At 41.3% G+C, this 12,828-nt stretch overlaps 1 pseudogene; it reads left to right on the top strand.

Moving 5' to 3' along the window:
• The first annotated feature begins 4,398 nt into the window (after positions 1–4,398).
• Positions 4,399–4,821, top strand: LOC121102088 (annotated as a pseudogene).
• The last annotated feature ends 8,007 nt before the right edge of the window (positions 4,822–12,828 follow it).

Below are 12,828 nucleotides of genomic sequence, written 5' to 3' on the forward strand. Positions count from 1 at the left end.
GACTCTGTAGGCTGAGCCTCCTCTTGCTTCCCCATGGCGCTCAGTTCTGAAGCCCACGAACCCCTGGGGGGGCATTCTTTACAAACTGGAGTCTCCATTTTATCACATGTGGCTGAAGGATCGGAATCATCAGGCACCTGCAACAATTTTATTTCCAGGATTCTTTCTCTTGTCAGCTACAGATCAGGAAACAAATGTATGAAAGCAGATATCTTTTGTCCTCATCCAAAAGTGGAGCAGCTGACATCATTTGCAGCCTGGAACTGCTGAAAACCTTGAACAATCCATTTCAGGGCACTTTTAGAGGAACATTTCCATCCGGTGTAGAGATTGTACCAATCCAACCTCAGAACCCACCCATTCTGCTTACAGCTTTTCAGTATTTTAAGAGGTTTTGTGACTACTTGTAAAAAAAAAAAACAGATAAAAATAAACAACAACAATACATCAGTTAGGATTGGACTCTGTTTGCAAGCCACTGAGGACCCAATCCGAATGGTCTTAACTACCCCCCTCCCCAAAGGGAAATTATTGGCCAATGTCACTGTATAGTTCCAGGGTAAACCCAGCCTTGGGTGAGCTTTATTCTGCTCAGTCGCTTTCTTGCTCTCCTCTCTCCATTTCTCAGCTCCACTTCCTTGGTTAAGGCTCTATTCTCAAGCACAATCTCCCTTCTCAGTCCAAAGAGGGACTTAGCTGCTATTTCCAGGGCTATATACTACCCCATTCACATCAAACAAGGAAGTACTTTGTTTTTCTCAGTATTCCCAGCCAACGTCTTAAGATTAGGTCTGATCTGAACAGCCTGGATCATATACCCACCCCAAAACAATCACTGTGGACAGGGGATGAAATGAGTGACATATCCTAGGTCATGGGTTCCACCCAGGATAGAGTCGGCTGCCTCAAAACTGCATGTACCCCCAAATAGGAATCGGGATTGGTGGGAAGGGACAAGATGGAAATGCATGGTGGGAAGGCAAACAATAAACACCCACTCTGTGCAACAATAATTGTTGCTTATATTAGATAAGTGTTTTCACTTTAAACTTGTGGAAGTCCTTTTCTGTTCATTAACACACTGGGGCCTTGCAACAATCCTTGAAGGGAGCTAACACTGGATATATTATTCTCATAGAGCAGAAGAAACTGAAGCCGAGATCTGTCAAGTGAGTTGGATAAGTCTGCACAATTGCATAGTGTTAGAGACCCTTGACTCTCAGGCTGTAGAAATCTGGATTTTCAGAACATCAAATCCATATGCCAGGTTTTGTTTATTTCATCTTATTTTTTAACCCCATAACACATTCCCCTTCCTCTCTTACGCCACATCCCCAAGGCCACTCTAGTATGATGTTTAACGTGTAGCTTTTTTGTTCGACTGTGTTTTTGTACTCTATATCGTTGTTTTGTGCGCATGTATCCTTAATCTATATAAGTAGTACTATGCTATGTATTTCATTCTGTTTCTTACTTTCTTCATTCCTCATTACGTTTTGAGGTCACTCCATGTTGCTGTGTGTATATTTAATCTGTTGCTTCCAACGGTTGCATAATACTCGATGGCACACATCCACCACATTTTATCTAGCCAATCTCTCAAGTCAAGGATTCCCACTGGAATTCTGCTAAACTTCCACCAGCACAAATAACACTTCCATGAACATCTTCATACATGTCCCCCTATGGGCTGTTTTGGGATATTCCCACATATTCAGGAGCAGAATCATTGGGTGAGAGGACATGTGCATATTTAATGTGACTATGTTAACTGTGTACCCTTGGGGCAGTGAGGCTTTCCTTGGCCTCTCTTTCTTCAATTTCAACCCCTATGTCACATTTCATAGTTCCCTTTCCTGCTTTAGTTTCTCTGCTTAGTACTTGTCACTATTGAATAAATGAAATAGTTGTATGAATGGTGTCCATAAATATTCACTGAGGGAATGGAGTAGTGCCAAATTGTTCTTCAGAATAGCTGATCCCGTCTACATCATGCAGAACATAAGGCTTCTTACATCCCCATATCCCCATCGGCACATTATCAACTTTTTAAATTTTTGCCTGTCTGAGAGCTGCTTACTTACATTTGTGTTCCTGTAATTACTAATGAGCTTTAGCACTTTCTCATGGAAGTCATTCTGTCTAAGTGCTGCCTTTGGTAGTAAGTTCTTTGTTCCAAAAGGCAAATCAAGTACTAGTAAAGATTACCAGAGAAATGCCCTGGGCTGTACATCCACGTCCCTAGCTAAAAGCAAGCACAGTCAGGATGTCTAATGTCCAATTTGCAAAGAGCACTCGAAAACCCAAAACGAGAAGTGTTTGGAACATCAGTTTCAACTCTACCTCCCAAATGATGTATCTTTTGGCTGCTGGATTCTCATCAACAGAACCTGGGGAAGAAGTTGAAATTCCATGGCATGCTTCACTTAATGAACATAAAACTGTTGGAAGAGCCATGTTTTCCCTCATTAACCCCCATTAACGCACCCAAGAAAGTATGTGTCCCAGAATTAGCTCATACATGAAGCTCAACTTGCAAATGCCATACCCCCCCATTTCTAGGCCCTTTCTAGATTCTCTCAGCCCACAGTGGAAAGCAGGTTTTAGCTTCATCTTCTTCTCTGGTCTAAGCAGCTTGGTGTGCCAAATGGGCAAAGGCTTAGGGTCAAGGAGACAAAGTTCTAAACATTCACTCATTTCACCTTTATTAAGACTCTGTGATGTGCCAGAAAGCACTCTAGGCCCTCGGGATGCAGTCTCTGACCTAGGCAATGTGCAATCTTGTGGGCCAAGAGTCACATTGTATAAGCAATTACATTCAGAGACTCTGATAAGGTTGATGCTGGAAAGAAGAATGGAGTGTTGCAGTGCACGACAGAAAGTCACCTGACCTGGTCCGGGAAAGGAGAAGCAAGAGCAGATGAGACAGAAGGAAGGTTCCTCAGAAGCACATTGCTGGAACTGAAACTAGAAGATCAAGTAGAAGCTTACCAGAAGGATTGGGTGGGTGGGATGCAAAAAGAATAGCATGTGCACTTTCCAAAAACTTACAGGTCACTCACCGTGGCTTAAGATGGGGGGACGAAGGTGTGGTAGACATTAGCCATGTTTGCCAAATGCTCCAGTTCTCTGCCATCCCGTTGTTCTGAGTCCATTGTAAGATAGCAATTCCTGCCCCCCTCCTTGTGCCCAGGGATGGTCAATGAATTGTGAACAGAAGGGATGCCTGTCGGTTCCAGGCTGATCATTCCACTGCCAGAGAAAAAGCCACTGGGCTATTTTTCCTCTGCCATGGTGATAGGCAATGGTCCAGGTGCTGAACGCTCCATGAACCTTTGTCCCAGAATGAAGATGAGGGGGCTTGGAGTCCCGGCTGACTTGCAATTGACAAGTAGCTGAGTGAGAAGTAAACTTCTGTTACTTTATATCACTAAGCTTTGGGACTTGTCTGTTACCGCAGCATAACCTAGCCTATCCTGACTAATATAGAAGGAAAGGGTAGCAGGAGTGAGGAAAGGAGCCATGGAGGTAAACATAGGTCTAATCATGATTCGCTTCTTAAGCCATGCTAAGAAGCTTCATCTTGCAGGATTAGTGGCTGTTATTCCCTATTCTGCAGAACTCTTGGTTCCTCAGGGAAGAGAAGAGGCACAAAATATTCAGGGATCCAGGCCTCTGACCCCCACTTCAATAGGATACTTCTGCTTTTATTCATCCTTTATTAGGGTTTATTTAAATATCCCATTTTTTAAAAACAAGGCTTCACTAGCAACAACAACAAAAATAAACTAAAACCCTGGATGAATCTTGATCAGACTTGATTTTAGAAAGACCGCTCTAGGTCTGGAGAATGGAGAGTCAACAGGCAAGACTGGAGAGAAAGAGATCATTCTGGAAGCTACTGCAGGAATCCAGATGAGAGATGATGGCCAACTGAGTTAGGGAGGTGGCAGGGGATTGAAGAGAAGTGAATATATTTAACAAAATATTTGGGGGATAGAATCCACAGACTTGGTGGCGGATGGGCTCTGGGGGTAGGAGAGAGAGAGAAAGGCATCAGTGATGACTCCAAGATTTCTGCCTTGGTCCGAATGTCAGTGCCATTAGCTGAGCTGGAAATCACAGGAGGAGAAGCAGGTTCGGGGAGAAGCTGATGAACTCACTTCTGAATATGTCGATTGCTCCATGCCCCTGAAACAGTCAAGTTGGCAGGACTTGCAGGGAAGAGGTCTGCTTTCGACAAGTCCCAGTTCCACCGCTTAGTCGCTAAGGGAACTTGAGCAGTTCAACCCCTCTGAGCCTCACTCAGTTTTCTCATCTGTAAAATGGGCTAAAAATATTCAGCTTCATCATGTTGTTGGTTTATATCAAATGTAAGAGTTTATGCCAGAAGGTGCTATGGACATTCTAAAACGCCACAGAAATGGGAATAAGTAGGTGCTCGGCCGTTTCCACTCCTCAGGTGTGGTGTGACTTCTTGCCCATGGAAGTGTGAGCTCTGGCTCTGACCTTGGCTGCACTCCCTGAGGGGTGATGAGACCCATGGAATCACGGACGTGACTGAGGCTGCTATAAATCCGAAGGCCTACCCCCTCACAGATGCCCACCTCACCAAGAAACCACTGGGCCTCGTTCAGCCTTCTGCTGCTGTGTGAGGATAAGAATGTGCCTTCCGTGTCTGTGCACTCCAAGCAGGCCCTGGGGTGGGCTGGTGGAGTTTCTGGGCCTGTCATCGCCTGTTCTGTCACCACCAGAGAAGGCTCCCAGCTGAAGCAGCAGACCCCGTCCATTCAGCTGCCCATTGAAAGTCTCTTAGGCTAACCCGGGGGCCTCTGCTCCACGAGGCCTTGAGTCCTCCCCTTGGGGTTGTATATCATTATTATTCACATGTAGTTTCTCCAGCTACCTTCTTTGGTAAGATTCTAGTACCAAATCTGGTTTCTGCACGTTTGTATTGTTTTCGATTGGTTTTACAGGCTGTTATCTATATGTTACTCCCCCACCCCACCCCAATCTCCCAATTGTACTCTCCATTGGCCATCTAATCCTCTCTTTTGAAACAAAGAACTCATGCCCGAACAGGTGGAAGCCTGCTGAGTGGTGACACCATCCAAAAGCAGGGGAGTGCCAGGTTGGAGGTCCAGTTCCAGCTTTCAGGTGCTAACTTTGTGTTGCGTAGAGGGCAAGATGGGAGTAAACACCATTCCCTTTGTAGCCCTTGTGCCTGGCCTCTCAAATCATTCCATACGTGTCTGCTCACCAAAGGATTATGTATCACTGGGGGAGAAAGCACATATTCTGTGAGGTTGTGAGGTGTATGTCCAAGAGTCATTTGCCAATATACCCCTGCCGTTTGCTCCGCTGATGTGATGTTATTCACCCCACCCCCCGCCCAACTCCCAACAGTGCCCCTGAGGGGGGCAGGGCGCCGGCATCGCAAAAGGATGTGCCGTACAATTCCAGAGGCTGCCTGGGCAAGTTAGACACTGGGTAGTTGACCTAGGTCTTGAAGGAGTCCAGACTGGCAAGAATAAAGAGGGTCAACTGATGCTGGAATGAAGACATTTGGGCCAGTCATGGAGATCTGACTGGAAGCAACAGCAGAGTTGCTGGAATCCGACAACACATCCTCTCTGACGATTGGAGATGTCTTCAGAGGACACGTGGTACCAGCTCCGAGAGCCCTGTTTCCTGCCACGATGTGCTTCTGATGTACACATTCTTCATCACACCAGAAGGACAGTGCTAGGGTGTCTTTCTCGTGAGCATCCTAATGAAGAAATATATTCAAATTCCCCCCCTCTCCAAAAATGGTAATAAGTATTTTCATGGGGAATGAAATAAATGTAAGGAGGAGGGGAGAGTTGTCAGGGGACATTCAGGAATTCTTTGGCCTAAAGAGAAAGTACAGAGCTTTGTCTGATTCATGGTGGCATCACCAGGGGCTTTCCAATTTCTGGGAAACTTATCGCTACAAAGAAATTATTTCCAGTGGCTTGGTGTCGAGGCAATTTAGCTGACTTGAGCCAGAAGTAGGGGATTAGGAGGAAGTCTGCCTAATCGCGGGCAGTGGGAAATTGGGACGGAGCCAATGTAAATGTGGCAGGCTGGGAAACATTTCTGCCGACAGAAAGCATTTAAACAATTTTTTGTTGTGGTAAAATATACATAACATAAAATTTACCATTTTAACCATTCTTAAGTATACATTTCAGTGTCATTAAGTACACTTCCATTGCTGTGCAACCATCACCAATATCCATCTCCAGAACTTTTTCATTATCCTAAACTGAAACTCTGTATTCACTAAACAATTAACTCTTCATTGCCTACCCTTCTCTGCCCCTGGAAACCACTATTCTAACTTTCTGTCTCTATGAATTTGACTATTCTAGGAATCTCACATAAGTGGGATCAAATCGCGTTTGTCCTTTTGTGTCTTGTTTATTTCACTCAGTATAATGTCTTCAGGGTTCATCCATTTCATAGCATGTGTCCAATTCTCATTCCCTTTTAAGGCTGGAAAATATCCCATTGTATGTATCTACTACATTTAGTTTATCCATTCACCCACCGATGGACACTTGAGCAGTTTCCACCTTTTGGCTGTTGTGAATAATGCCACCATGAACACTGATGTACAGATACCTGTTCAAGTTCTTGCTTTCAGTTCTTTGGGGTATATACTTAGTAGTGGAATTATGGAATCATATGATAAGTCTATTCTTTTGTGGAACCACTATACTATTTTCCATGATGGCTGCCATTTTGCATTTTCACCAGCAATACACAACAGTTTCACTCTCTCCACATCCTTGCCAACACTTGTCATTTTCTGTTTTTTTTTCTTTTTAAAATAGCTATTCTAATGAATATGAAGTGGAATCTCTTTATGATTTGGTTCACATTTCCTTAACAATTAGTGATGTTGAGAATCTTTTTATGTGCTTACTGGACATCTGTATAAATTATTTAGAGAAATACCCATTGAAGTCCTTTGCCTGTTTTTTTAAAAAGATTTGTTTTATTTATGAGAGAGAGAGAGAGAGAAAGAGAGAGAAGAGAGAGAGAACAAGTGGGAGGGACAGAGGGAGGGAAGAGAGAATCTCAAGCAGACTCTGCGCTGAGCGCAGAGCCGGCCGTGGGGCTGGATCTCACAACCCTGAGATCATGCTCTAAGCTGAAACCAAGAGTCAGATGCTTAACCAACTGTGCCACCCAGGTGCCCCTCCTTTGCCTATTTTTGAATTGGGTTGCTTATTTTTTGTTTTTGAGTTGGGGAGGTTCTTTATATATTCTGGATAATAACCCTATAGAATTTGCAAATATTTTCTCTCTATTCATAGGTTGCTTTCTTACTGTATTTAATATCCTTTGTAGCACAAAATTTTTAATTTTGGTGAAGTCCAATTTATCTTTTTTTCTTTTGTTGCCTGTGCTTTTGGTGTTATACCCAAGAAATCATTGTCATAGCCAATGTCATGAAGCTTTTTCCCTATGAGTTCTTCTAAGAGTTTTATAGTTTTAGCTCTTATGTTTAGAGCTTTCATACATTTCGATTTTTGTATATGGTGTAAGGTAAAGCTTCATCTTCCTTTTTTTGCATGTGGATGTCCAGTTGTAGCAGCACCGTTATTGAAGAGGCCGTCCTTTCCCCATTAAATGGTCTTGGTACCTTTGTCAAAAATCATTTGACCACATATACTAGGGTTTACTTCTGAACTCTCTATGAGATGCCACTGGTCTTTATGTCTGTTCTTGTGCTAGTACCATGCTGTCTAATTACCATAGCTTTGTAGTATGTTTTGAAATCAAGTATGAGACATCCAACTTTGTCTTTTTCAAAATTATTTTGCCTATTTGGGATCTCTTGAGATTCTATATGAATTTTAAGATGGGATTTTCTATTTATGTGCACACACACACAAAACTTTGGGATTGCATTGAATCTGTAGATTGCTTTGAAAGAAAGTATTTTTTAAGTCATTTTCAACAGTGATGTTGTATTGTTAAACCAACCTTGTGTTTTATTTGCTGCTAGTTTAAAGCATACTTAAAAATTTTTTAAATTTATTTTTAATTGAAATATAGCTGACATACAATATTGAATTAGTTTCAGGTATACAACATAGTGATCTGATATTTACACACATAATGCAGTGCTTGCAGTAAGTGTAGTTACCATCTTTCACCATATGAAGTTATTACAATATTATTGACTATATTCCCTATGCTGTACTTTATACTGCTGTGACTTATTTTATAACTGGAAGTTTGTATCTCTTAATCTGCTTTACCTATTCCACCCGTCCCCTCAACGCCCTACTTTCTGGCAACCACCAGTTTGTTCTTTGTATTTATGAGCCTGTTTCTTTATTGTTTGCTGGTTGTTTTGTTTTTTACATTTCGCATATAAATGAAATCATTTGCTATTTGTCTTTTGCTATCTGATTTATTTCACTTAGCATAATACCCTCTAAGTCTATCCATGTTGTCACAAATGGCAAGATTTCTTTTTTTACAACTGAGTGTATATATGTATTACATATATATCACATTTTCTTTATCCATTCACTTATCAATAGACACTGAGGTTGCTTCCAAATCTTGGATGGTTTAGATAATGCTGCAATAAACATAGGGGTGCATATATCTTTCTGAATTCATGTTTTTGTTTTCTTTGGATAAATACCCAAAAGTGGAATTACTGGATCATATGGTATTTCTATTTTTAGGAACTTCCATATTGTTTTGCAGAGTGGCTGCAGCAATTTACATTCATGCCAACAGTGTACAGATTTCCTTTTCTCCACATCCTCACCAACACTTGTTGTTTCTTGTCTTTTTGATATTAGCCATTCTGACAGGTATGAGGTGATATCTCATTGTGGTTTTGATTTTTATTTCCCTGATGATGAGTGAGGTTGAGAATCTTTTCATGGGTCTGTTGGCCATCTGCATGTCTTAAAGTATACTCTTCAGTAAAGAATTTAGAAGAAGCAAAATAATACTAATAATGATAAAAATATGAAAAACAGAGTTCTAGGTAGAGTCAGAGAATTTTAGTTCTGCAATATGGTTATGGACATGGCCTGTGTCCCTTTGCAAGTCATTTGCATGTTCTGTGCCTTGGTTTCCATCTGATCTCAGCCCCAAAGGATGTTAAAGTTATCTCAGAATGGCCTAAATCAAGAATCTTGATATTAGGTGTAGAGCTATAGGGCTATACACAGATTTCATAGAAAAGCTTTATTAATGACATAGTTCTTATTAATCACTCTATTTAATTGAAATCGAAGAAAATCAAATAACCACATGTTTACTGACATGATGATATGTCTGCCTTATCTGATGAAGACATCTACAAAGCCTTGAGGACTATCCAGAAGGAATAGTTTAAAAGACTGAGAAGTTTGGAACAATGCGCTGCCCCCTCCACAAACCTAACTCACCCATCCCAAGCTTCCTGTGCCTAGACAAGCTATTGTCTCTTGACCATATTACTTCCTATTGATACTACAAACATTTATTACACCAACCTAAAGTCAAGTGGAGCCAGAACGCAGATGATACCCCACCTTACTACCAGCCAAATTTGGACATTCCCTACTTAGGGATAAGAGGGAATACCTACAACCTTATCTCTCGATAACAACTTCTTATCATTACCTATATGAGTCCTTGCCTGTCCAACTCCTGTATTAGTTATCTATTGCTATGTAACAAGTTATTCCAAAGCTTAGTGGCTGAAAACAAACATGTATTGCATTGCAATCTCTGGGGTCAGGAATCCAGGAGGAACTTATCTGGGTGGTTCTGGTTCAGGGTCCCTCATGAGACGACAATCAGAATGGGAGAACATATTTGCAAGTCATACACCTGACAAGGGATTTATAGACAAAATATATAAGGAAGCCATACAACTCAGTAGCAAAAACCAAAGAATTCAATTTTTAAATGGGCAAATGATCTGAATAGACATTTTTCCAAAGAAGACATCCAGATAGCCAAAAGGCCCATGAAAAGGCGCTCCACATCACTCATCATCAGGGAAATGCACATCAAAACAGCGAGGTATCACCTCACGCCATTCGAATGGCTGTCATCAAAAGACTAGAGACAACAAGTGTTGGCAAGGATGTGTTAAAAAGGGTACCCTTGTGCAGTGTTGGTGGGAATGTAAATGGGTGCAGTCTCTCTGGACAACAGTATGGAGGATCCTCAAAAAATATTAAAAATAGAACTACAATGTGATCTGGCAATTCCATTTCTGGATATATATCCAAAGGAAATCAAATCAGTACCCTAAAGAGATACCTGCACCCCCGTGTTCATAGCAGCATGATGTACAATAGCTAAGACATAGAAACAACCTAAGGGTCCATCAACAGATGAATGGATAAACAAAATGTGGTATATATGTGATAAACACACACACATATTATACATACACACACACAGGGATATTATTCGGCCATAAAAAGAAGGGAATCTTGCCATTTGTGACAACATGGATGAACTCTGGGAGCATCATGCAAATGAAACGAATCAGACAGAGAAATACAAATACTGTGTGATCTCAGTTAAATGTAGAAACTCAAAAAAACCAAACTCACAAAAACAGAGAAGAGATTAGTGGTTGCCAGAGGTGGCAAAAGGAGGATGGGGGAAATAGGTGAAGTTGGTAAAAGGGTAAAAACTTCCAGTTAGAGAAGATAAACAGGTTCTGGGGATATAATGTACACCATGGGGACTATGATGAACAAATATTGTGTTGTATATTTGAAAGTTGCTGAGAGAATAGATCTTTAAAAGTTCTCATCACAAGAAAAAAAATGTGTAACCATGTGAGGTGATGGATGTTAACTAAACTTATTGTGGTGATAATTTTGTAATATATACACATATCAAATAATTATGGTGTACACCTTAAACTTGTATGATGTTAGATGTCAATTCTATTTCAATTAAAATGGGGAAAAATAAATGATAAATTTCATTAGAAAAAATGATGTTCATCTGTTTGAAAGTGACCTTACACTTGGCTTTGTCTGTGAAGTGTGGCCAGTGGAATTGCCAGCCTTGTCTAATGAACTTGAAATTCTTGTTCTTGGAGAGAAGCATCACTGTGATGCTCAACACAGGTGTAAGCTGCACAATCACTATGGTCAAAACATTTTCTTTTTAGTGATACTAAATAGCAGACATTCTTATCCCTCTGGCTTGCCCTAGTCTAAAAGCAGGAGAACGGTCAGCATGGCATCTTTTTTTAAATTTAAATTCAATTAGCCAAATTATAGTACATCATTAGTTTCAGATGTAGTGGTTTGTTTCCTATAGTTAAGAGTCTCTTATGGTTTGTCCCCTCTCTGATGACTTCCCATTCTATTTTCTCTCCCTTCCCCTATGGCCCTCTGCCCTGTTTCTTATATTCTACATATGAGTGAAACCATATGATAATTGTCTTTCTCTGATTGACTTATTTCACTCAGCATAATACCCTCCAATTCCATCCATGTGGATGTAAACTGTTAGTATTCATCCTTTCTGATGGTTGAATAATATTCCATTGTATATATATACCACATCTTCTTTATCTATTCATGTGTCAATGCCCATCTGGGCTCTGTCCATAGTTTGACTATTGTGGACATTGCTGCTATAAACATTGGGGTACATGTGCCCCTTTGGATCACTACATTCGTATCTTTGGGGTAAATACCTAGTAGTGCAATTGCTCGGTCATAGGGTAGCTCTATTTTTAACTTCTTGAGGAACCTCCATACTGTTTTCCAGAGTGGCTGCACCAGTTTGCATTCTGACCAACAGTGTAAGAGGGTTCTCCTTTCTCTGCATCCTCGCCAACATCTGTTGTTTCCTGTCTTAACTTTAGCCATGCTGACTGGTGTGAGGTCTTATCTGGGAAAACTGGACAGCCACATATAAAAGAATGAAACTGGACCGTTTTCTTACACTATACACAAAGATAAACTCAAAATGGATGAAAGACCTAAATAGAACACAGGAATCCATCAAAATCCTAGAGGAGAACATAGGCAGCAACATCTTTGACTTCGGTCACAGCAACTTCTTGCTAGACACATCTCCAAAGGCAGGAGAAACTAAATAAAAAATGAACTATTGAACTTCATCAAGATAAAAAGCTTCTGCACAGCAAAGGAAACAGTCAACAAAACTAAAAGGCAACCTACAGAAATGGAGAAGATATTTGAAAATGACAAATCAGATAAAGGGCTAGTATCCAAGATCTATAAAGAACTTAAGAAACTAAACACCCAAAAAACAAAAATCCAGTCAAGAAATGGGCAGAAGACGTGAACAGACATTTCTCCAAAGAAGACATGCAAATGGCCAACAGACACATGACAAAACGCTTGGCATCAGGGAAATACAAATCAGAACCACAGCGAGGTACCTCCTCACACCGGTCAGCATGGCATCTTGATGTCTCCTTTGGTTCCCAGGGTTCTGAGATATCAGTCTTCCTAACCTATCTCTGAGGCAAGTGGCAGTGATGAGGTTGGGGCTAGAAAAGCTCAGTGGAGAGAGACCAGTGCCTCTGGAGCATCTCCTGAGCAGAGCCTTTAACATTTGAAATCAATCATTCCTGAAGAGCAAGGCCGGCTCTGAGGTGGAAAAGAGCAAGTGCACCCTTTGTGCCCATCTGGCTTCCTCATTCTCTGAGGAGCCTTGTAAAGGGAGGAAATAGTGAAAGGGCCCACTCGCCACAGCATAATTATCCAGGCTGATAAGGAACAAAGAGACCACTGTCGGTGGGGTTGGCAACCAACGAGCACGGGCTTGGAG

The sequence above is a fragment of the Ursus maritimus genome (genome assembly GCF_017311325.1).
Source record: "Ursus maritimus isolate PB19 chromosome X unlocalized genomic scaffold, ASM1731132v1 scaffold_X1, whole genome shotgun sequence".
In the NCBI taxonomy this organism is placed as follows: Eukaryota; Metazoa; Chordata; class Mammalia; order Carnivora; family Ursidae; genus Ursus; species Ursus maritimus.